The sequence below is a fragment of the Capsicum annuum genome, chromosome 9 (genome assembly GCF_002878395.1).
Source record: "Capsicum annuum cultivar UCD-10X-F1 chromosome 9, UCD10Xv1.1, whole genome shotgun sequence".
NCBI classification, from domain to species: domain Eukaryota; kingdom Viridiplantae; phylum Streptophyta; class Magnoliopsida; order Solanales; family Solanaceae; genus Capsicum; species Capsicum annuum.
The window spans coordinates 210,762,325-210,790,286 of record NC_061119.1 but is presented as its reverse complement, the minus strand read 5'-3'; the positions used below and the strand labels follow the sequence as shown (position 1 = coordinate 210,790,286).

Genomic DNA, 27,962 nt, shown 5'->3' with positions numbered 1-27,962 from the left:
ATATCCTAACAACCTCATCAATTAAAAACAGACACCTAGCTACCCTACCCCACGTCACCACTACCCCCTCACATTATATTCATTTTTCTTAACCAACTCACGAAAAGAACAAAAAAGAGAGGGCCCACACACTATATCAAAAGATACCCATTTATTTAATCATCTTCTTCCATTCTGAAAAGGGGAGAGAGAACAGATATACACATATATGACCCTCACTAACAAATTCACTAGAATATGTTCACACCAGAGAAGCGGCTTCTTATCCACAATACACTGAATCACACTTTCAACGCCCAACGCACACACACCGGAGAGAAACATAATGAGACGAGGGAGAGAAAACTGACGCGAAAGAGAGAAACGGGGGTGGTTTAGGTAGATTTTCCGGTGATACAGCGGTAGAACCATCGCCGGAGATCAACCGGAAAACATCCCCGAGCTTTGCCTGTTACTGCTTTGTTGGAAACCCATTAAAAACCAATTAAAATCCCACCAAATCCCTCTTGGTCGCTGTTCAGAGTTCGTGTTGAAGTTGGCCGACGCTGACGGGAGAGAATCTTCCTTGATTTTGGTCTAAGTTGACGAACAACAGAGAAAAGGGTAGAACGAGCTCGGGTTTGTTGATAGAGGTTGGGATTGAGTATTTCGGATGCGGATTCTAACGGGTTAATCGAAATAATAGATCGATTTTTGAAAGCACCGAGGTCCAATTCTATCTCCTCTCTTTTTAATTTTTACGTAATCGTGAATGATTTGTGTGTTGGTATGTTTGAATCTTGATTGAGTATTGGTTGATGTTGGATTTAAATGTGGAAAAGGGAATTGATAATCAATGCATGTGTTGATCATTGGTTGAGAATGAATTTGGGGTAGAATTGAAAAATTGATAAAAAGGGTGAATATAGATCGATTTAGATTTATTGTTGTTTTGTTTAATTCGAAATAAATATCATGTTTTGGAATGAGGATCGGTAAGTAAATCGTAGGTTTTGGGTAGGCAAAGTTTAGGAATCTTGGTGATTTGTTGAATGTGTGAATATTTGGTGGTTGGTTCTTTCTATTTTACCGTACAAGATTGAGAAATGTATTTATTTTATCGGGGAATGCTCCGAGATCTTATGTACTTCTTCACCGGGGAATGTCCCGAGATATCTTGTACTTGAAAGACGTTCATGATAAAGGCCCAAGGCGTCGGGTAGAGCATTAGTTTTGATTAGTTTAGAATATGATTTATATTTCCGCATTTCTTCTATTTTGGGTTGTAATAATTGGATTGAACACTAAGTTTTGGATTGTTTTATTTTGTTTGATTGATTGATCGTTTTATATGTTTTTGTAGGATTTATACATTAGTAGTGTCAAATTATGATATTTAATTGAAAAGTGAAAATTAGTTTTAAAAATAATTTTAGAAAAAAAATATGTAAAATATTGAGAGTAAGGTCCACTTACTTCTATTATGTCAAAATTAACGTATCATTACTATTTATTAAGATACTCATTTGCAATTTTTAATAGAGCTGATGCAATGAACTAAATTGTAAAAAGATTGAAAGATATAGATGATAGCCATATAGATTTCTTCTCGTAGTTTGATCAAACCCGAAAGAAGACGGTGAGTTTAAATTTTAAATATTGCTTCTACGTGTGATATAGGGGAAATATCCTCTAAACCTAAGTATTTTTCAATGGCCTATAAGCAGTAGCAAACAAAAAAAGAAAGTTAAAAATATCCATAATTAAAAAGTGCAATAGCAAACCTAAGATTAAATAGAAACAATGGAGCAGATCTTAGAACTTTAAAGTGCACTCACTCTAACAACATCTCTTTTATAAAATGGATCGATGAGAAAATAAATGTGATTTAAGCTCTTAGCGGTAGACCGTCATTAAATTTTAGCTACGAGGCTTACGCAAAGAGTAACCACACTCCTTTTATTGAGTAGAAAAATAAAACGATTTACTTTGATAAGAATTATCATTATAGTTTTAGGAAAGAGAATGCTATTGTACAAGCTAAGGAAATTTATTAAATCATATATTTAGTTACAAATTTAATAACTACTTCCTCTAATAAGGGTGGTAAAACACAAGGAAACGAGGTTCAACTAATTCAACAAGACTCAATAGATCTAAGAGGAATATACGAAGTATCAAAACAATTTAGAGCGATTGGAGGAAGAAGACAATGTGAAGAATCAAATTTTTCTCGAGCTACATTTTCTTGAAGATTTCACATTTTAAAGAAACATGGATCTAACTCTAGATTCTTCTTGAAGGTTTCACATTTTAAAAGAAACATAGTCTAACTCTATATTCTTACTTATTTTAATTTTTCACTACTAAAGTATTATCATTACAGTACCATCATAGAATTTGTTATAAACTTTGTAATGATCGAGAATATTTAGTTCTTTCTTCTACTTATTCTTTTACTTGTAAGTTAATTAGAAGAGATTTTGTAACTCCTTTCTTGTACTTCTTCTTTTGAGTTTTGCTTTTATTAATTATAAAAAATTAGCCCTAGGTAGTTCGCCTAGTGGATTTGCTCCAAAAAATTATACTCCCTTTGTTTATTACTTGACATTTACTTGTCTAATTTATGAAATCAAGAGAATTTTATGTATGTATGTATGTATGTATGTATATATATATATATTTACGCTAGTATTAAATAATGCCATAAATTAGTACTCTCTCGTTTACTTTTATGTGTTCTTGCAAAAATAAATTTTCATTTTTACATGTCACTTTTAACATATCAAGAAAAGATAATTATTTCTTTTTCATGTTTTATCGTTAGCATTAGTTACTTATTTTTCAGATCATTTTTTAAAATCTAATACTAACTACTAAACATCAATCAACAATGATAATATAATAAAATAATCATATCAAACATTATTATTTTAATAGGATCAATTATTATATCAAACATTATTATTTTAATAGGATCAATTATTATAAAAGAGATGACGTCTTTCAAATTATTTTTGGAAAAAGTATAAGAATATTCATCTTTATATATAAATTCCAATGATCTTATAAGGTTAATCAAAGCCATGAGTAGAATCCTTGGTTTAACGCTTGCGAGTTTGAGGTACTCTTGATTTAAATCCTTCCAATAATTTTCTACCATTTTCCTTCTTTCCGTGTATGCCTTTTCCTTTGTGACAAAATATTCATCAATATAACATTCTACAACAGAAGCTACATCTCCTCTATCTTATTCATCCTGCATTCACAATATAAATAAACAAATTAAATAAAAGATAAAAATTAATTACTTCTTATATATGTTAAATAGTATCACATCATACATATCCAAAACCTTGAATACTAAACGCATAATAATTTTTGTCCAATTTATTGTTATATAAAAGGGAAAATCAAATATTTTTACACTTGTATTTAAGGATAAGGTCGTTCAAATAAGTACAATTTTTTTGTAAATGTATTTACACTATCGTGAATGTCTATATATAAATAAGATCTATCAAGATTTAGTTGATATTTATTAGGATTTGAAGTATCTGCATTTTAGTCAGAAACTAGGAGTAAATTTCTCCTACAAATAGAAGACTTTCTTTATTGTAAATCATCCTCAATGATCCCAAGAGAATACCTCAAGATAAATAATAATTACTCTCTCTTTTCTCTCTCTACTCTTGTTCTTTATTCTTTATTATTTCATAACACGTTATCAGCACGAGACTCTGCCAAACAAGGTGATATTATAAATCTAAAGATAATTTAAAGGTTAGTAATTCCTTATGTTATTTGTATTTTGCTACTAATGATATAATTATTGTTGGATTTGAGGAAAAATAATTGGTTTGGAATCACTTATGCTTTAAACTTGTTCATGAAGAACAATATTGTTAAAAGATATGATGATGAATTTAAGTCTCATCTTATTAAGAGGGTAAGACATTGGGTTAAAAGTTTCAATACATCATGATGATAAGATGTTGGGTTCAAGTCCCATCGGGTTATTATCTAAGACGCCTTTATATGGATAAGACATTGAGTTTGAATCTCAATGCACCATATTGATGATATAATGATGACTAAGGTAAATTAATATATTTTTGGTGAAAGACATGAAATTTGTCCTATCAATATGCTCTATTCCCTGAAGTGAATATGGTAGCAATGCATAATATGTTTGAAAGATGATAATTTACTACATTCTTGAAGTGAATGCGGTAGCAATATATGATATACTCTGAAATATATGTTAAGAGAAAAATTCTCTACATTGTATGTATCTCGATGTGCTACTAAAATAACAATATCATGAAAGAGGTTATAAGCTATCAGAATTTGATAGGCTTAAGGCACGATTATATTTCATTCATGGGAATGAGAAGCTTATTAATGCAAACGTGCACTTGATTGTGATGGTATCAAAATTTACCTCTGAAAGAGGCAAGATAACTGGGAAGAGTTATTTTAAAATCTACTTCTAAAGTAGTAAATCTGAAATTTATTCATGTAATAGTAAATCTGAAATTTACTAAAGAAAAAAGTACTTGTCATGATAAACTTGGAGTTTACTAGAATAAAAGTTCATAAATTGTTATGAATGATTGTGACATCTCGAAGATGTGCATATTGGGTATTAGACATGTATTGAAGAACTAGAAGATTCTTCAAAAATTGTTTATGTTGCTTGTTCTTATGATAAGTTGGTTGGACCAACTAATATTGGGATTAGATCCCTTAAAATCTGAAAAGTGTAAAAGGTAAATAAGGATCCATTCACCTATCATGTGATATGCTGAAAAGATGTATCAATAAGCTGATCACATGTACATTCATTGTCAACCTGCGTTTGATATTCATAAAGTTGATTCGTCAATAAAATTGAGTTAAGAGCATGATTTTTAGATTGTGTAATCAAGATAATTCATTTTGATGATGATGGTTTGGCATTGAATGCCTTTGATAAATAGCTAAACTATTGCTAATGAGAATAAAACTTCATGTGTTGGTCCGAATTATGATATGTTGCATAAAATAGCACTTGTATGCATTAGACCAATAAATTATGATTATTTTTTTCCTCTCAATTGATTCAAGGTCAGGAACCAACTATTCCATCTAATAGTTTTGAGATATACGATTAATGAGTATACCATCATGCAAAAAGATAGGTTCCTCAAAGAAGATGAAGGATGTATGTTAGTTTTCCTAACAAAAGGGGAGATTATAAGCAGCTATGAAATATCTTAGGAATTATCATCAGATCCTTATTCAAAAGACAATTCAAGTCAAATGCCGAAAGCATCTCATATTAAGCTCCAGGTGCTCCTATTTTGTGTCCCTAAAGGACAAAGTCTATGCATGTCTGAAACATGGTAGGCCAATCAGTTCCAAATAATATAATACTTGAAAAAAATATGGATCAAATAATTAGAATAAGAATACAATGTTATCTTGAAGAGCCTATGACATAACACTTCATGAAACATTATGAGAGGTTCAGGTACCTAAAAATAATGAAGTGATATCTAAAAATGTTATGTCACACTGTGAACCAATACAAAATGATATATCATCAATATGTTTGATACATTATTGACGCAATATTGTGAAAGATTACTAGAATCTGAATTCTACATTTATTTAAACGTGCTGACGTAGAAAAAATTATCAAGTGACCTGAAAGGATGGATTTTAGTAAGCTCCAACCTTATTTGATTTGCAGTCCAGACACTTGAAGATGTCACACATGACATGTTGGACATTTTCACTTGACAATAATCCATATGAAAATCCCTAAAGGATTCAAAATGCCTAAAACATATAAAGTTTTTGGAAAACTTGTTTATTATCCTTATAAGGGATAAATTGATGGTCTGAATATTGTTTTAACTCTCAGAGAGTTTTCAAAATCAATAGATTATTTACTCAAATGAGAAATATGAAGTATCATATCTTAGTTCCATTGATTCACAACACTAATGTATCTTGCAAATACTACAAAAACTGATATAGCCTTTTCAGTCAATTTGTTAGCAAGGTATATTTCTGCTCCTACTAGGAGACATCAAAATAGGATAAAAGAAATAAGCTTATTTTATTCTAAAGTTTGAAGTCCCAATTTTATTGATTATGCTGATGCTGGGTACTTATCTGACCCGCATAAAGTTCAATCTCAAACAGGCTATCTTTTCATATATGTGGTACTGTCATATCTTGGAGATATAAAAGCAGTCTATTGTATCCACTTCATCGAATTATGCTGAGATAACAGCTATTCATGAAGAGAGTTGAGTGAGTATGATTGAGGTCCATGATACATCTCATTCGAGAAAAATGTGATTTGAAATATGACAATGAACCTACAATTTTATACAGAGATAATGCAGTATGCATAGAATATCTTAATGGAGTATTCATAAAAAGAGATAGAACGAATAACACTTCATCAAAGCTTTTCTACATAAATGACCTACAAAAGAATGGTGATATTAACGTGCAACAGATTCATTCAAGTAACAATGTGACCAATTTATTCACCAAGTCTCCTCCAATTGCAACTTTCAAGAAGATAGTGCACAATATTAGGATGCAAAGGTTCAAAGATGTTCTCATTTGAGGGAGTTAATACGCGTTTTACTCTTTTTCCCTTATGAGGTTTTGTTCCACTGAGTTTTCCTTATAAGGTTTTTAATGAGGCAACCTATATGCATATTGTTATAGATGTGTACTCTTTTTTCTTCACAGTGCCAAAGAGATTAACAGTCAACAACAGGTAACAATTCCTAGAAAGTCCATATAGTAATTTAAAAAATGATTAGAGCATCTAGTGCCTTCGAACTTTGATGAAATCTGCTAGGACACATTCCAACTTCATAGGGGTTCTATTACCCTCTAAACTAAATTTTAGCATATTTTTGTCTAACTTTTTAGTTGATGTGGTACCTTTTGTTAGTCTTTTTAGTTGATGTGGAATCTTTGATGTGAGTTTTATTTTATATAATAAAGGTGTCACATCATTAAAAGTAGTGATAAAAATGCATTAAAATTGAGTTCAGAAGGGTAATAGGATCCTGTAAAATTGAAATGTGTCATAGAAACTTTAAAAACTACTGGAATATGGGTCTTTGTCCCTTCCTATGTGGATAAATAAAGTCCAAATTAGACCAACCCACTTTTTTCCATAGGCCCATTACTATGGGGTATATATATATATATATATATATATATATATATATATATATATATCCTTTTTTGGTCTATTCATTATCACAAAAAAGAGTTTTAGCAGCCATAAAAAAGAGCAAGAGTGTAGATTTTTGCCCAAATTTTTAGCCATAGCTGTCTACTTCAAATTGAGATTCCTCCTTCATTTCTTATCCGTTTGAGATGATTTTTGGAAAGCTTGTTCCTATCATATCAATATTTGATTAGAAACTAATGGAGGTAGATTTGGTGGCCTGTACCTCCTGTTCTTCATTTTCAAATAGTAGCTGCATTTTTTGTGCTTGTGCTCCTTTTTATTCTCTAGTTTTGTGCTATCTTGTTGTGTTATTGCTCGTTCTTTGGCACTTGTTTTGGGTTCAATTTTGGAGAATAATACTTTAATTCTTGGTGATTATAGTTAAATTTTGGTCCCATAGTTTTTACTCTTCACACCGAAGGATTTTTCATGTAAATTTGATGTCTTGTGTGATTTGTTTTATTCTTATCTTATTTTATTTGTGTGGTTAATATATTTTTATACATATTATCATTGCTATTCTTGGATTTTATTTGTTTCCTCTTGGTTCAAGTTGAAGGAAAAAGTTTAGACTTGGGTATTTTCCGCTGCTACCCTATCGGGCACTTTGATTGCGCCCTTGCCTCTTTCCCAATAAAGTGGTATCAGAGCATTGGTTGCTATTAATTGTTGATTTGATCGATGGAGACAAATATTAGAAAGATAGTATGTTTGAATAGTAGTAACTATCATACTTGGAAAGGCAAGATGAAAGATCTTCTCTTTGTCAAGAAAATACATTTGCATATGTTTGTGTCTACTAAACCTCAATCCATGATAGATGAGGATTGGGAATTTGAGCAATTATAGTTTTATTTCTATATTAGAAAATGGGTTGAAGATAATATTCGAAACCATATTGTAAATGAGACACATGCCAAAAGTTTGTGGGAAAAACTCGAGACACTTTATGCTTCGAAGACTGGAAATAACACGTTGTTCCTACTTAATCAATTGATGAATATTAGGTATAAAGAGGGAAGTCCTATTTTTGATCTGATAAATTCTCAGGGTGTTCTTGACCAGCTGTTCGAAATGGGCATAAAGTTCAATGAAGAAATTCAGGGACTTTGGCTTTTTAATACTCTGCCTGACTCTTGGAAAACTCTTCAAGTTTCTTTGACTAATTTTGATCTCGATGGTGTTGTGACTATGGAATATGTTAAGAGTGGTGTCTTGAATAAAGATATGAAAAGAAGATCTCAAGTCTCATCTTCTTCATCTTTATACTTTGATATTTTGGTTACTGGCAAGAGGGGGAGAAATAAATCCAGAGGTCCAAATGATAGAGATAAAAGTAGAAACGAGTCGAGGTCCAAATTCAAGAATGTTACATATGACTATTACAATAAAAAGGGGCATATCATTAAATATTAATGCATGGATGTGTGACTGAGTTGTTCTCATGGATGCATGACTGGATATACTGATAAGATAAAATTTCTTTATTGAACATGCATATCTAATGGATGAATGTCTGACTGAACTGACTCCTAGAGGCATGACTGATTATGCAATGGTACTTGATAACAAGTTTATAACGGGAACATGTACATGAAACTGAATACCAAATTTGTACTGAATACTGAACATGAAGCTGAATAATCTTAAAGAGGATTGTTACCTTAAACATAAATTCTAATGAACCTGAGATTGATTACTAAACATGCATGAGCAGAAATATGAGAACATAACTAAGTATGATACGTGACATATGAACTGAACATCATAAGCTGAACTGAGCTTCTGAATACTTGTCTTTCGATAGAGATCTGAACTTGAGGGTTGACTTATGAGTGCCCTCTACTCAAATTGGATTCGTTATGTGAAGAGAAACTGAATGAGTTAAGACATGAGAGAGTTAAGGGTTTATGGGGTATCTCCCCCTTAGGACACTATATCCTTCTAAGAACACTCACCTTACTAAGATACTAGGGCGATGTACAGGTCATCTATGAACTAGGTTATAACTAAACCTCAGGAGTCTGAAACTAATGCATAATGCATGAACTAAACTAAACTTACAACTACTATGAGGTTCTACCTTGGAATAGTTACATTCCATAAGATTTTGGATAGCATGAATAGATGCAAGGATGAGAAAACAAACTATACCAATCTAACTTCTTGATTGGTAAACTGACTTGATGACTTTACTAACTAACTCATGCTGAAACATAAGCTCAAATGAGAGAAAAAGATCTAACAATGAATACCATAAATATGAAAGACTTGTTACATACCCAAATCTAGGTCGGGGAAACTTTTCAGATCATGACGGGTCTGGAGTGTATAAAGTCTATTCTGACGCTGACCACTCTTGGTGCCCTGCTGACACAAATCTTTACCCCCTGTCCTATAACTCTACATTCTTTCATCAAATGCTTGTCTTACTACACATATTATATGCTTTTGCTTCTTTATAGACTGCTGATGTCACATCTCCTAACTCATATCCCCACCTGGATACTTAATTTCAAATCAACTAACTTAAATTCTTGCATGCACTATTCAAGCCTACTGAAATCTATGAAATATTTCTAGCAACTTGCACATCAATATATCATTCAAGCCTATCTTTAGGACTAAAGCCTGGTATAAAATAGTTATGAAACAATCTTTCCATAATCATGGAACATTTATTCTCTCCCATCTAGGTAACTGCTCAACATTAAAGAGGGTTTATTGAAAGGTTAAGAGAAATCTTGGGACCTAACTGAACATAAACATGAGGATGAGAGACTCATATGTCCCTGTAACTATATCAGGAGAACTTTTCTGATCTTATCTAGAAAGAAGTGCATCAAGCCTATATGGGCGTTGCCCACTAGATTAGACTGAGAAACTGACTTGAGATTATGCTGACTGGAACGATATGATTACTGAAAGAAGGAAAACTGTTCCTAAAATATCTCATAGCCTCCTGCACATAAATTTGGCGCACAATACACCCATGTAAAAAACTCTACTAGATGCGGCGTTCAAACTCTTAGGCTCTGATACCAAGTTTGTAATGCCCCAATTTTTTGAACTGGAATGCTACATGGTGCTTATGACCCTGAAGGACCACAAGCTAACCCATGACTGATATCTATTCTTGAACACTGCATAATATATGAATATAGATGTAAAATTATGAACTAAAAGGCCATAAGATTCAATACTGAATATAATCTGAATAATAACAATGTCTGCATAAAGTGGTATCACAATACCAAAAACAAAACTGAGATACTAAAGACTGAATCTAGTCTGTAATCTAGTCTACATATAGTCTAAAAGCCTCTACTATTTGAATAATCTGAATAAGGAGATGATGGGACTTGTCTCCAACTAACTCCAGCTCATGAACTAATCAATGAGAAAATAAAGAAATAATCATGTCCTCGAAGGATGAGGACTCACTTCTAACTTTGACTGCTAAAATTTGCAATGCTATTGCTGCTCTAGAACTTAGTCCTCTAAACCTATAGCACAAAATAAAACACCATAGCGCGAATGCGTTAGTACATCTGAATGTACTGAGTATATAAGTGAGGTAGGCTAAATGCAAAGGGGTTTATATGTATGAAAAATGCAGACTAATATGAACATGAGAATACATACATGCATAAGTACTATAACTGAACTCATGGTAATATTGACTACTGTGTCTATATACTGATAACATGAGTATACTAATACTATGATACTAAATAGGTGAATGACTATTTCTAACAGTTTGTATTATAAAGAACAGGTCTATTTACTGTGTCTAACAGTCCTGAAACTGAATATTGATAACGTGAGTTGTAATGACTGATATAAATGATATGACTGTGATGATCGGCATAACCGATGTAACTTATACTAAGCGACTGTATCTAATAGTCTAAGTTTTGATTGAACTATCTGAGTTTTGTTCTGTATAGATTAACTAATTCTGAGATCAGTCCTATCTAGCGGGTGATCTCTGAGTATAATGATAATAAAGATGATTTGACATAGTCTTAGATCAGTCCTAACTAGTGGGAGATCTCTAAATATTATGATATTGATACTGCTTGACCTTAGTTGAGATCAGTCCTATCTAGTGGGTGATCCTGGAGTCTATTTATAATGATAAAGAATGTCTATATCTGACAATCTTAAATCTATGCTACTGAGCTGATTTGACTATATCAGAAAGTCCTGATTCTATATCTGAAATTGTGGGATGTATTTATCTAACCGACATGCCCCTTTCTAGCTAGTTTGGGGTCCAACCTATAACCCAGTTGGAAGGGTATCAGTACTGCACCACTGGAAAAGACAACTATTATGGAGTCAGTCCTAATCTAGCGGGTGACTCCTAGGACCAGTCCTATACATTTAAATGTGCTAACGGGTGATCCCTAAGTATGTTAGTCCTATCTAATGGGTGAAATCCCATACCTACACTGGCTACATAGTTCTGGAACTTAGGGATTGCTTCTAGAGATCTCAGTCCTATCTAGCGGGTGAGCCCCCATCCCTAGATTTGCTCGGTGTTGAATCCTACTCCCAACTAAAAGACACTGAACTGATTAACTAAACTGAACTGATTAACTAAATAGTATCATTTAGCGAAGGTAAACTGAGTTTAGTGAGTTCCTTTGACTGGCGGAACATTCCGAGTTATGAGAAATGACTAAGAGTACTGAAATTACTGAGATTACTAGGAATACTGTTGTTACTGAGATTACTGAGTACTGAGATCATTGAGATTTCTAAACTACTAAGATTATTGTGATTTTTGAGTTTTCCTTAGTCACATGATTGACTGAATTCTATAGATCATGGCTTGACTAAGAGTATCGTGATAGCATGACTGGATCTAGGCACACAACTATATTTTTCGTCTACAAGTACCCCCAGGACTCGATGGAAGGAAACTGACAAGACTTGACAATTCTTCAATACATAATCAAGATCAATAATTCATAATACACTAACTTGGGAATTTTATACAACACATGGTTATCATAGTCTTGTTCATGAATAAGAATGCAAACATTCATAGCATAATTCCATACTTTAACATCATGGGCATTCTATCAACATAGGAATGGAACAATAATAAATACCCAACAATAGCATGGACCTTGTGTTGAATCATAAGGGGTAGCATGGACTTGTCATTTAAGTACTATTGAGTCATAAGAAACATGATTTTATCATTCTAGGCATTTGATCAAACACCTTACATGCACACTTTATGGTATAGGTGAAATCATCAACTTAACTATCTTAAACCACCCAAAACTCATGTGTTTCAACTAACATGCTCACATACTTCATAGAAACACATTAAGATACCATCTTGAATCACCAATAACAACCATAAACATGAGCATAATCATACAACACATAAAAATCATAATTTATTATTTAAAACTTGGTTACTAAGCTCCATGAATGAAAGGGATCCATGGATGAACACTACGGATAGCTTATTTCGTGAATCTATGATGCATGACGGAGAGACTTTCTTGAAATTGGATCTTCTACGAATACCCTAGCTTGTGTTCTTGAGAGTTTTTGAGAGAAACTATCAATATTTGAGTGAAGATATGAGGAATCTCATGTTAAAGGGTATATATAAGGGTTGGAAGGTTACAATTTTGCCCTTGGAAACACAGACTGGATTGCTAAAAATTGGCCCAGGGCTATAGTCTGGACGACGCCCTACCTAGCCCGGGGGAGAACCCTAGCGGCACCCAGATAGAGCGATGCTATAACCAGGGCAATGCCTTGGCCACAGCGGTGCTGAAAGCTCAGTGGCGCTGGCTAAACGCCTTTTGTTACTGGTTTGGCACACCAAACGTGCCCTTACGCTACTCCAAAAATTCCAAAACTTACTCGAGATTTACTACAACCTTGCCCCATCACAATGCAACTTGAAAATTATAAAATAGGGGTCGGGAAGGTCATCAAATAAATCCCCAAAGTTCAGAGGTCTAAAATGAGACTAAGTGTTGAACACTTAGAAAAATTTTTCTAAGTGTTGGAACCTTTAAAGAGCGTAAGGAGCTTAATGAGCTGGTTTCTACACGTAAGATTTTGCGGGGTCTTACATAGTCAATTCAATAGAAGGTAGTGTATGGGTACAGATTAGTTCAGAATCATCCCTGGTCTCTAAGGTAAAGGAAAAGTAGGATAAGGATCCTAGTCTAGTTAAGTTGAAAGAATCAATTAGAGCTCAGAAGGTAGAAGTTTTCTCCCAAGGGGGAGATGGTGTGTTGCGTTGCCAGGGTTGACTATGTATGCCAGGTGTGGACAAATTGAGGCAACGGATTCTTGCAAAAGCACATGGTGTGCATTATTAAATTCATCCAGGGGCCACCAAACTATATTGCGACTTACGAGAAGTCAATTAGTGAAGTGGGATGAAGATAGATATTCTAAAGTTTGTGGCTAAGTGCTCAACATGTCAGTAGGTTAAGATCGAGCAACAGAAGCCTAGTGGAACCTTGCAGGAGTTTAGTATGCCCACTTGGATGTGGGAGGAAGTGAACATGGATTTTGTGATGGTTTTACCCCGTACTTGTCATCAGCATGATTCAGTTTTGGTCATTATAGATAGAATAACCAAATTATCTCATTTCTTACCAGTCATACCTCTTATTCAGCCAAGGATTATGCCAAGCTCTATGTTAGAGAGTTGGCCAGATTTCAAAGAGTTCCATTATCCATCATTTAAGATAGAGGTACATAGTTCATCTTTCATTTCTGGAAAGCCTTCCAAAAGGGTCTTGGTATCCAAGTTCACCTCAGTACAACCTTTCATCCTCAGACAGATAGTCAAGTAGAAAAGGACCATCCACAATTTAGAAAATATGCTAAGGTCGTGTGCCATTGACTTTAAGGGTAGTTGGGATGACTAATTGCCCTTGATTGAGTTTGCATATAACAACAGTTACTATTCCAGCATTCAGATGGCTCCGTTTGAGGTGCTCTATGGGAGGAGATTTAGATCTCTCATTGGTTGGTTTGAAGTGGGTGAAGCCACAGTAGTAGGGCCTGACTTGGTATTTGGTACCTTAGAAAAATTTCAGTTGATCAAGGAATGGCTTAAGACAGCCTAGATTCGACATAAATCGAATGCCGATGTGCACAAAAAGGATATCGAGTTTGAGATTGATGGCTTTGTGTATATGAAAATCTCTCTTATGAAGGGAGTGAAGAGGTCTATCAAGAAGAGGAAACTCATTCCCCAATATGTCGGTTCTTACTGAATTCTCAGTCGTTTCGGAAAGATAACTTACGAGCTTGAGTTGCCTTCAGACTTAGACTCAGTGCACCCAGTGTTTCATGTCTTTTTTCTAAAGAAATGCATAGGTGAACCAGCCGTGGTAGTCCCTATAGAGGGCATAAATGTTCAGAACAATCTCTCTTATGAAGAGGTTCCAGTCAAAATCCTCGATTATCAAATTTGCAGACTGAGAAACAAAGAGGTCCCTTCAGTCAAAATTCTTTGACGGAATTAGTCTGTTAAAGGAGCCACTTGGGAAGAAGAAGCAGATATGTAGACCAAGTACCCTCACCTTTTCCCTGCAAACTTAGATTCAACTCAAGGTAACAGTTTTTCTTGAATTTAATTAGTTCCATGTTCAGATCTCTATCATGAGTTTAATATCAGTCCAGTTGCATAACATTCTCATATTATGCTAATCTTCATGAAGTAGCTCAGTCATATGTTATGCTTTCAAAATTCAATCATGCATAAGATATACATGTTGCATGTTCAGTATGAAAATTCAGTATTGTTTTGACGAAAAATTTTGACTTTTTGAAAAGAGTCGCCACTTAATTTTGAAAAGGAATTAAGAAACCTTAATAAAATACTTTAAATGATCCAAAACAGAAAATCGTTTAATTTAGAGATTCCAAATGAGTGGTTCCTATTAACATTTTAGGAAGGTGTTAGGCACCTAAAACGTCCACTAACTTGCCGTTATCCGGATTGTTTGAAAATGTCTTTGATTAACTTCTAAAAGATTAATTTGTTAAAAAGTGATTGATTTTTAGAAAAAAGATTCGTGTAAAAATAGTTTTAGACGACCTAATAGGGATTTTAAGTAAGTCTACACAAATGAAATAAGCAAGTAAACACATAAACGGGGAAAGGGAGGAGAAAGTAAACGATTTAGGCCATAGGGCCCAAACCAACAAAACTTGTCCTAATCTAATTAGGTCTTTGACCCGTTTCACCTATCTTACTCTAGTTTTAGAGCTTTTGGCTCGATTCTCGATCCACCTATATTAAATACAGATTTGGCTTCATGGCCCAAATGAATAACTAACGAAATAAGTAAATAAATACGACAATAATAAACAACAACAAATAAATAGCAATGAGGCTTGAGTCACGTCGTCACTTCAAGAATGGGACTTTAACCCATTTCCCTTCTTTCGAATCCTTATGTCCATATGCGCTTTGTGTTTTTAGGTCTTTAAATTTGACTCAAGACTAGGTGGGCCTCAATGGATCATAAGGAACATGCAAAGGGAAAGAGAGTCCGTGCGAGACTCGAGCGTCACCACATGCAAAAGGAAAGAAAAGGAATTAATGTGTGCTAACATTAATGAATAAGAAAAAATGCAAAGATATCATACATCTTCCTCAAGAGTAGGCAATAAACTATATCAAAGCTAGTTTAACAACGACAAATTCATCTTTGATGGCATACATGGAAACAACACGGGCAGTTACCCAAGTTTTCAAGTATATGAATACAAATATAGTTCTAAAGTAAACAACACCTAACGAAGATGTGTAAGAATAACTTCTATTCCCAAATGTACTCGCTAGACTGATGAAAAGAAAATCTAGGTTTAATCTAGCCGAAATAGAAATCAGTAATTGTAAATACATGCACAGTATAGCCAGCTCAAAAATGCACCATTTGAATAATACACTCACAATGAGGGAATTGAGCAAAGCCAAAATTTTGAAATCCAGTATCCCAAGGGATCACATACTCAATAGACAAGATAAATTACAGTATTTTCTATTTCTAGGCAATATCGAATTGAGACGGTGAGGAGGGACGACCCTCCAGAACAAAAGGAAGTAGACTACTTTGTGAGAGAGATGCGAAAGAAAGGATGTGAACAGTATACACAGATGCTCAATAAGGTAAATTTTTCTGGTAATGATTGTATTTGAAACATACAAGACTGAAAACAAGAAAAAGTTAATACCTTTGTAAACTCAAGTGTGTATATATACATAACTTTCTTGGTATGAAGACGGTAGCGACTATAAAAGTACCCAATTATGGCTAAAATAGTAATGAAAGTGAAACAAATTTACACATTTCAAAGCAATATCGAGACTACATGCATATTCATAATGATTTGCGACGACAGAGAATTAAAGCAATGGACTTTTTACAAAGAAAAGGACGAAACTAACATAAGACAGACAATATGTCAACATGTTAAAAAACACCATCTTCATCACATAATCCTATGGCCTTTGAGGCAGACTACAACAAACGACCCAGCCTACCATATCACTAAAAGCTAATAACTTAAGAGGTTTAAACAAATCAGCACACTATGTCACTAATTAAAAACTTACAACTTTAGAAGTTTAAGATGAGTCAGAAATAATCGCAAGTTAAATAGGATGAAATGTCACCTGTTTCAGAGCAACGAAATGGGACGATAAGCGGGTAGGGAGATCACGACCACCGGAAAACTTCTTCACCGTCAACCCGAGACTCTAATTTAGCTAACGAACTTTCAAAACTAGAATAAGATTTATACTAAAGAATTAATTTCCCCCCTATTTCAAACCGGAATTCCCTTATTTAGACCACAATCTCGAACCCTCTCAGTTGGAATTTTTCTGAACCTAAGTTTTGAATTCAGAAATTTCCAACCCAAGAATTTGTAACCCAAGAAATTCCTCTAAAGTTTCAAACTGATCCCGAGAAGAAGGAAAAAAAACCCTAAAATTTTTCATCCTAATTCTCAAACCCTTATTTTTTTACTCTAGAATCTCTAACTCTGAATACAGTGACCCAGACCTTCTTATATAGAAGACAAAATTGGGTTTTTTTTTAGGAATTTCCTCAGGGGAATTCGAAATTCAAAAGATTAGGATCCAACAGATTCTAGCCCCCCCATTTTGATTTTTCTTCAACAAATCCATAACCAATGGACCAATTAGAATTGGGGAAAACCAATTCTTCTTCAAGACCAATGAAATTCTACCAAATATGTATGAAAATCACACCATTATCTGAGATTCACGGGATTGGAACATTGGAAGGAGCCAACTCACCATATTCTAGAAGGTTCAAGGCTATTCTCGTATGAATTTGCATGGTAGGGGCACGTAATTGATGGGTTAAGTTCAGGTCGGTCGTGGGTCAACAGATTTGGTTTGAGAAAAATGAGAATCGGGTTGATTTGGAATTATTTCGGGTTGAGAGGTTTTGTCGTCTGCTGATGTTGTGATTTGGGAGCTGATGTTGTTTGATGTTGTGATTTAGGAATTGACGTTGTTGCTAATAAAGAGTATAAGGGGGACTTGTTGATGGTAGGAGGGGTCAGTTTTTAAATGGGCCAATAGGTTGGGCTGTTGTTGATGGATAAAGAAGAAAAGAAAATTGGGTCATTAGTCTTAGTTGGGGTATGGGCTGCTGGGGTTAGGTTGAATTTAGATTGGTGATTAAAGATAAGAAATAGGCTGAAATTGGGGTTATAATTGAATTAAGAATTAGCTAAATCCGTTTAAATTTTAGCCAAATTGAAAATCAATTAGCTAATTGCATTGCAATTAAGGCCAATTTGATTTCAATTATAGCTAAATTTAATAGATTGGCCAAATCAAACCGAAATTCAATACAAATTAATACCTCACTTAATCCCGAGCTTCTTGATTTAATAAATCAAATACACATTTATCCAAATAAATTATTTTTGAGATTAAATTATACTTGAATCTAGATTTTATTCTTTTGAAATAATTTTCAAGCTCAATCTAAATAACATTTAAATTTTGATAAAAGTATTCATTTAAATAACAAAATTTATACAATCTCGTGTATGTGAATACGAAAATGTATAACAGTCACTTAAATGATGAAATTAACCCAAATAATATTTTAAAGTGCATTTATTTGGAAAAAATAATTGTTGTGATTTTATTTGAAAATCAAAGAAACTCGAGATTAAACGTAGATGTGGAGGGCAAAAATTAGGTGTCAACAACTGCCCCCTCCCTTTGGGTAGAGGATGGATGCAAGTAATCCTAGGCAAAGGGAGGTTGGTGTTTCTAATTTTTGTTCGACCACAAATTTGTATCTAAGGGAGGTTGGTTTTCCGCACGAGTTTCATGGAGTTATGGCCGAACCTTGGTATCAGGTTTTCTACATATGTCAGGTTTCATGAGAATTTAGGCCACTTGTAGTTCATAGAGCTTGATTTATAGGACGATTTTCAAAAAAATTCACAAGATATCTCAGTTTTAGTGTTTTTGATAAAATCGAGAAACTGGGGAATAACGGGATTAGGGGGAGGTTGGAATGCAATCGAGTTTTATACATAGATGCCATCCTATATATCCCTAAGATTTTAGGGAATCAGACTGCTTGTAATTTGACTCGATCAGTAGAAAAGATAGTCTTTTATTTCAGATGATCTTTGGCTCAGGATGAGTGATAAGTTGATCGAGTTTTAGAAAAGAGGCTTGTAACCTCTTAACCATGAATGTGGGATCCTTCACACCCATAGAAAAGAACTTACGCAGACATAATTTCCAAGCACTAAGTATGTTGTCACCTGACTTTGAAAGAAAGAGAAGGTTACCCTCGATATGAGTTTAGAAATATCTCAAAGGTGAAGCAGAAACCAGAATATCCCTAAAATACCCACATGCCTTCTAATTGGGGTGTGGCTAGATGGTGGTGGCGATTATCCTTTATTTCGCATCCAGAGAGTTTGGCGTCCCTCTCTAGACTATGTCCCATTTTGCTGCTAAGAAAGAGTTTCACATTGTGCTGCATCCTTTTTGGAGTCGTCCGTACCTATGGTTTTGATTTGAGATTTTTATCCTCTTGGATTCTCTCAAAAATGCTTCAAGAAAAAAGTGTTAGTACTAAACATTTCACGAAAGAGGTATGTAGTCTTTTACCATATCTCCACGTGAGTTGTTGCCTGAGAAACGGAGTAATATCTTCATGTACCTATTTGGAATGAAATAACTGGCAACAACAAACACAACAAACCTCTTGCTTGTTGTATAATTATGCCATTTGTCAGTTGAATATGTCTTCAAAGTGGGGTGGCTCTTTTGGATGCCAATAATACTTTATGAAGAATGGTCCCTACAACCGTGTAATCTTGTGCTGGTGTGGCAACTCTCTTGGTTACCTATATCACTTGTTGTATGTGGAATGATAACCTATCCAGTTATAGCCGATGATCGATTTATAAATTTTCTTTAAATGGTCCATCTTTGGGTGATCTTACGCATTATTTGATGTTGGATACGAGGCGACTTACAGATATCCTTTGAGTTTCTAGATTTTAGGTAATCCTGCACATTATCTAACTTTGGATAAGATATGGCTTACAGATATCCCTCCAATCGCTAGCTTTCAGGTGTTCCTGCAAATTATCCGACCTTGGATACAATATGACTTATAGATAATCCCTTAAATTGTTAGTCTTTGGGTAATCCTGCACATAATCGATCTTGGATATGATGTGGATTATAGAGAACCCTTGGACGTATCAATTTAATAATCTTACATATTCTCCAGTAAGGATTTAGTTGCGACTTATGGATAACCTTTGAACTATCGATTTTTGGGCGATCTTGCACACTATCCGGTTAGGATGTTGTTATGGCTTACGGATGACCTACAGGCTATCAAATAATAGGTGATCTTGCACACTATCCTATTTCAAATAATATGACTTATAGATAACCCTCAAATTGTCAATTTCTAGGAAATCTTATATATCATTCATCCTTAGATAACGACTTAAAGGCATCCCTTCAAATCGTGTGCTCTCGATGTATTTAGATGATCATTCAAAAAATTATAAGATATCCTCGATGCCAGCGTTTATGTCTTGCGTGTCAACAGATATAAAATAATGATGATATCCTTGACGTCAGTGTTGTGTCTTGCGTGTCAATAGATATATTGAATGTTGATGATATCCTCGACGCCAATGTTGTGTCTAGCATTAGCAAATATTGAATAATAATGCTATCCTCGACGCCAGTATTGTGTCTTGCATGTCAATAGAAATATTAAATGCTGATGATATCCTCAATGCCAGCATTGTGTCTAGCACATTAACAGATATTAAATGATGATGATATCCTTGACGCCAACATTTGTCTTGCGTGTCCACAGATATATTAAATGCTGATGATACCTTTGATGCAGCATTGCGTCTAGCACATCAACAGATATTGAATGATGATGATATGCAATGGCCCTCTTGGCAATGACATGCAATAGTTCTTCCGATAAATTAACAATAGTTTCACCTGAAACCATTTGTCATGTTCTTGCTTTCTGCATATACGTGTACTCAAGGTAGACGATTAGTAGACATAAAGTCACTTTTCCTAGCGACTATTTTTTTTTAGAAAAATTCTAAATACAATATTTGTAAAGAAGACAAGACACTTTTGTTTGTCCTCCATGATCTCAAGAAATGAGATGGACAATTCGAAGGGTCGTCAATAAATGGGTGTTGATCCAATTTTTGGGCTACCAAAAGTACCGTTATTAAGACTTATTTGCTCTTTCATGGCTCCCGACTTGTTTGGGGATTTTTTGAAAGAAACACTCATTTTGTGTATCGATCCCTACATCCACAAAAATGATTAATTTGAAAGAAACTACTCCGTGTTGACCTCCTACGATCCTTGATTTTCCCTCGCCATCTTTTAGGTATTTCATCATTTTGGGACTTCCACCCCTGAATCCCTGTCCTAATTGATGTCTAGGCAATCACTAAGTAAAAGATTTATATAGATTTTTTTGAAAGTACTCTTAATTTTTTAGAAAATAGTTTCGAGAACTCCTGTAAAAATTTGAAAAATCTTTGCCAGTCATGTCTTGTGCTAGCTCAACGACTATCTTTCTCTTGATTCTGACAATGTTCGACGTTTTACGGAGGATTTTTAGGGATTCAATATTGTCGAGGCTCTCTACCAGAAGTTTTATCAAAGACGGAGATTCAATCTTCCTAGACTTTATTGCAGGTGATGATCCTTAAATCTCAACTTTGGCCTCTAGTGCTGGGGAATTTGAAATATATTTCAATATTTGGTGGAGATTTTGAGGCCTTCCTTAAAATTTCTGCCCCAGTTTAAAGTAGTGTGAGATGATATCATTTCGAGTGGATCTGAAGTCTTTGTTGGTCTTCATTCTCTTTGTTGATTTTCTCTTGTGAATTTTCGAGATTCTTTCTCAAAAATTCTGCCCCAGTTTCTATTTTTTGGGGTTATATGACCGAGCCATTGGGACGCCTAACGTATTCCATTGAAGCAGGAATCAGGTCAAACATAGTTCAAGACTACGCTAGGGATATATATAGAAAAATCTAATGGGGTGACCGAAGCTGATATAGACCGCCTACGTATCTCAATCTTGAGAATTCAGGTTATCACGTAGTTCATACATAGAGGGAAAGGATAAATTTTCCTAAGGGGTTGACCAAAGCCAAAATAGGCCGCCTACGTATCCCGTTCTTGAGAATTCAGGTCATCACATAGTTCATACATAGAGGGAAAGGATAAATTTTCCTAAGGGGTTGATAGAAGCCGACATTTGCCACCTACGTATCTCGTTCTTGGGAATTCCGGTCAAACGTAGTTCGTACATAAAGGGAAAGGTGTTCTAGGAAATTACACATCATAAAACACATTATTACACGTTGATTACAGATAAACTAAGAACCAAAAAACTATAACACCCTTCAAACATAGTATCCTTTCGCCGTATCAGAATTGATTGGTTTGGTCCACTCTTGGCCATCCATCCTAGACAAAATCAGAGTCCCTACCTTGCGAACTATGTATGGACCTTGCCAATTTGGAGCGAACTTACCCTTGTACTTTTCTTGGTGAGGGAGTATGCATTTGAGACCTAATTGCCCAACTTCAAATGTTCGAGCTCTCACTTTCTTGTTGAAAGCATGAATCATCCTGTGCCGATATAACTGACCATGACACATGACAGCCATTCTCTTTTCATCAATCAACATGATTTGTTCACAACGAGTGTGAACCCACTCTTCATTACTTAGTCTGCCTTCCTGAATAATCCTCAGGGAAGGTATTTCAACCTCAGCAGGTATCACAACTTCATTCCCATAAACCAGCAAAAAGGGAGTTGCCCCGATGAGGTTAGAACTGTTGTGCGATATCCTAGAAAAGCATAAGGTAACATCTCATTCCATGATCTATCATTTTCAACCATATTTCTCAAGATCTTCTTGATGTTTTTATTGGCAGCTTCTACGGCTCCATTCATCTATGGACGATATACGGTCGAGTTGCGATGCACGATTTTGAACTGATCACAAATTTCTTTCATTATGTGACTTTTCAAGTTTGCCACATTATCAGTAATGATTGATTCCGGTACTCCAAATCGACAAATCAAGTTATTCCTGACAAAATCTGCAACCACTTTCTTAGTGACGGCTCTGTATGAAGCAGCTTCAACCCACTTAGTAAAGTAATCAATAGCAACCAAAATAAATCTATTCCCATTCGATGCCGATGGGTCTATTGGTTCAATAACATCCATGCCCCAAGATACAAACGGCCAAGGTGAATTCATTGCATGAATTTCGTGTGGAGGCATTCGAATCAAATCTCCATGTGTCTGACATTTTAGACATCTCTGCCATACTTACTACAATCATTCTCCATAGTCATCCAGAAGTAGCCGATTCTCAGGATCTTTTTGGCAAGGACAAACCCATTCATGTGGGATCCACTAAATCCTGCATGTAATTCTTTTATCAATTTATTAGCTTCCGCAGCATCGAAGCATCTTAAAAATCCTAAGTCAGGCATCCTCCTAAAAAGAAATTCCCCACTTGGAAAGTAGTCTTTTGCCAAATACCGGATTGTTTTCTTTTGGTTGTTGCTGGCCTCTTCAGGATATATTCTAGATTCTAAATACCATTTAATGTCATAGTACCATGGATTTCCATTGGGCTTCTCTTTAACACGTGCACAATGCGCAGATTGCTCCTTCAAGCTTATTTCCAAAGGATAAATGTAACTCTGATCTGGGTGCCGAATCATGGAGGATATAGTGGCCAAAGCGTTAGCAAACTCATTTTGTATCCTTGGGATATGTCTGAAATCAACTTCTTTGAATTTTCCACATAATTCCTACACCTTCTCAACATAAAGAGTAATCTTGGAATTTTTTACCGCCCATTCTCCCCGTACCTGGTGAATCAGCAAATCTGAATCCCTGAAGACTAGAAATTCATGAACACCCATATCAAGTGCCAATTTGAGACCCAGGATACAAGATTCATATTCGGCCATGTTTTTGGTGCATGGAAAATGCAACTTAGCAGTTAATGGATAATGTTGACCCATTTCTGAGACCAACACTGCTCCAATTTCTGAACCTTTGAAGTTGACCGCTCCATCAAAGAATAACCTCCATCCAGGGTAAATTTTTGTAATGTCTTCTCCTACGAATAGAATTTCCTCATCTGGGAAGTAATTTAAAAGTGGTTCATACTCATCATCAACTCGATTCTCTGCCAAATAATCTGCCAAAGCTTGCCCCTTGATTGCCTTTTGAGTTACATACATGATGTCAAACTCGCTCAGCAAAATTTGCCACTTGGTTAGCTTTCCTGTGGGCATGGCCTTTTGGAATATATACTTCAATGTATCGATTATCGAGATGAGGTATGTTGTGTACGAAGATAGATAATGCCTCAACTTTTGTGCGGCCCAAGTCAAAGCGTAACATGTCCTTTTTGCTCAAGTAGTAAATGGATTTCTCTTTCATACTAGTCTCATCATGTTTCCCGAGGATACATTTAAAAGCATTTTCTTAGTTTGACAGGTAAAGCAATAATGGAATTACTTCTCTTGGTGGAACCAAAACCGGTGGTGCAGACAGATATTCCTTGATGCGGTCAAAAGCTCTCGGACATTCTTTTGTCCACTCATTCAATGTATTTTTCTTCAACATCTTGAGAATTGGCTCGCATATGACTGTCGATTGAGCGATGAACCTGCTAATGTAATTCAAACGACCCATGAAACTCATAAATTCCTTCTTGGTCCTCGGTGGTGGCAAGTCCTGAATCGTCTTGATTTTGGATGGGTCTAGCTCGATGCCTCTTCTACTGACTATGAACCCCCGCAACTTCCCTGATGGCACACCAAAAGCAAACTTAGTAGGATTTAACTTCAAACTATACTTTCTTAATTTATTGAAGAAATTCTCCAGATGAGTCAGATGATCCAGACTCACGTGGGATTTGAAAATTACATCATCTTTGTACACCTCAATCTCTTTATGGATCATATCATGGAAAATCGTCGTCATAGCCCTCATATAAGTTGCACCCACGTTCTTGAGACTAAACAGCATTACCCTGTAATAATAAACACCCTAGGGCATAATAAAAGCTGACTTTTCTGTATCTTCCTCATCCATCAATATCTGATGATACCCGGCGAAACAATCAATGAAGAACTGCATTTCATGCTTTGTACAGTTATCGATGAGGATGTGGATGTTTGATAATGGAAAATTATCTTTAGGACTGGCTCTATTCAAGTCTCTATAGTTAATACAAATTCAAATCTTGCCATCCTTTTTCGGCATGGGGATGATGTTGGCCAACCACGTCAGATATTTTGTGACCTCTATAACCTTAGACCAGATTTGTTTTGTCACTTCTTCCTTGATATTTAGACTTAAGTGTGGCTTGAATTTTTGCATTTTTTGCTTGACTGGATCAAACTCTGGATTTATCAGCAACTTATGCGACACAATACTGGTGCTCAATCCTAGCATATCATCATAGGACCAAGCAAACACGTCAATATATTCTCACAATAGGTGAATGAGCTCTCTCTTTTGTTCTTCCGCTAAGTGGACGTTGACACTTTTTTCTTTGATTTCATCATGATCTCCGAGGTTGACTATTTCAGTTTCCTCTAGGTTAGGCTTTTCTCAGCTCTCAAACTCCTCTATATCTTCAACTAATTGTTCCTCCTCACCGTCCTTCCAATCATCATTATTCCCTTCATTTTGTTCATCTAAGCTCTGACATGACATAGCATTAGCAGATTTTAAGTTATTTTTACTATAATTGACAAACAAACCAAGTTAGATAATAATGAGATATAATAGAATATACGAATAGGAATGTTTCAGGACTAATAAAATTTTTTAAATGAATGAAGTCTTTTTCAATGAAATTTGCAAGATAATTACAAAACCATGGCTCATGACTCGCACAAATACAAGTCCATTCCTTTTTGAAAGCAGTAAAATACAAAAAGAAAGTTTTAAGATATAAAGGGTGGATCGCGGGGCCTCCTCCGGATCATCACCGATTTTAAAACTATTAGTAATTGCCCTTTCATCTACCACGACGGTCAATGGGTTATGAGTGGAGTGGAGGTCCAGTTTTGCAAGGCCTCCCCTGGTGCAACCTTCTTCACCCCGCCGGACTTTGGGAAATATTCTGGTACAAAATTGCATCCCTCGAACAAATCTCCTATCCCATTCTCAAGACCATCATCATTCGACACCTCCCGTATAGGAAATGGCTGGTACAGGAGCGGAAAGGGCACAGACTCTTATCTGAATTATCCTCAATCATATCCTTCTCGGCAGGCTAATATCCTAACCTATACTAAGAGGCTTTCTCTGGGATCATAACAGGATCAATAATTCCTTGTAGATTCTTACCCAAACCCTGACTAGGCTCAAATTTATTTCTTAACATCACCATTGCAATTATTTTGTAGACAAAAGGCATTGAAAATTTGAGTGTCAGATCCTTCTCCACAGCATTTATAATTTTAACCGTATAAAAACTACTACCCCTTGGAGCATCTTTAATCACCGGCACATAACCATTGGGATGATCCACTCGGCTTTCTTCCCCTTGGATGACTACTTCATGATCCTGCCAAATGAACTTCAATAGTTGATGAAGGGGTGATGAAATGGCCTTTGCACCATGTATCCATGGTCTTCCCAAGAGCAGGTTGTAGCTAGGATGAATTTCCATAACATGAAACTTAGTTTTGAACTCAGCAGGTCCCATTTGGATGTACAAATCAATTTCTCTTATGGTATCTCTCTGCCCCCCATCAAATGCTCTCACATTTACGTGGCTTTGACGAATTTTTTCTAAATCATAGCCCATTTGAACCAATGTGGATAGGGGAAAAAGTTCACACCAGATCCGTCATCTATCAATACCTGATTTATTGGATAGTCTCAGCAAATGATAGTGACGTGCAAGGCTTTGTTGTGTATAGCTCCCTCAAATTGAAACTCTTCATCACTGAATGATATGCGATGATTCCCCATAGTATTTCCTATCATGGCAGCCAGGTTCTCAACACTTATACCTGCAAGAACATATGCTTCATCCAAGACCTTTGATAAAGCTTGTTGGTGGTATTGCAAACTCGTTAATAGTGCCAAAATGGAGATTTGGGCTGGAATCTTCTCTAAATGTTTGACAATTGAATAATCTTTCGGTTGCATATGCCTCCAAAATTCCTCAGCCTCCCCTTTATTGATTGACCTTTTTTATGAATCTTTTTTGTTGGTCAATTCTTCAGAAATGTAGCATCATCCCGATTGCGTCATCCCTTGGGCAGCAGCGGTCTGTAAAATAAATTCCTTCCTTGGCAGGGGAGTGTACACTTGGATCGGGGCCATCATCACTATAAATGGGGTTTTCTCGTTGACACTTAAGGCAACCAAAACTTTCTCTATCTTTTCTACCTCTTTTACCTTTTTGCACTTTTCTGAATTCACCTTAGTAATAGTCTTGCCAGATGCCCATTCTCCTTCTATTTCAATCATGTTAACTGTAGGTCTCCCAGGATTAGGAAATAGGTTACTGTTGATATTTAGCATCAGTGACTGAAGCGTGATGACCTTTTGATCAATCAGATCTTGGATCCTGTGTTTCAAGATAAAACAGTGCTCGATACTGTGCCCTGCTGCTCCTGAATGATAGGCACAATTTTGATCAGGATGATAAAATCGGGAGTTAGGATTGACATGCTTTGGCTGGATTGGTTGTAAGTGACCAATATTCTTCAATCTTTCAAATAGTTGGGTGCGACTTTTAGCAAGCAGTGTGAAGTTTCGGGGAGGTTTCTTTTTTATGTTTAGACGCGGAGTGTTATAATGATTCTGATTTGCAGGAGGAGGCACTTGATGATAATTTGGAGGTGCTTGGATGTTTGTTAGGATGTTTGGAAGAGTGGATTGGACATTAGGATGATAATTCGGTGGTGGAACTTGACATTGGGGAAAAATATTTGACTGCAAAGCTTGGAATTGGGATTGGACATTTGGGAGTGAAGCTTGGTACTGGGGTTGACTATTTGGGAGTGGAGTTTGGTACTGAGGTTGGACATTTGGAAGTGAAGCTTGGTATTGGGGTTGGGTGTAGA

General features: G+C 35.4%; 1 pseudogene; it reads right to left on the bottom strand.

Moving 5' to 3' along the window:
- Window positions 1–2,866: 2,866 nt before the first annotated feature.
- Window positions 2,867–27,962, bottom strand: part of LOC107848315 — a 37,980-nt pseudogene continuing 12,884 nt past the window's right edge.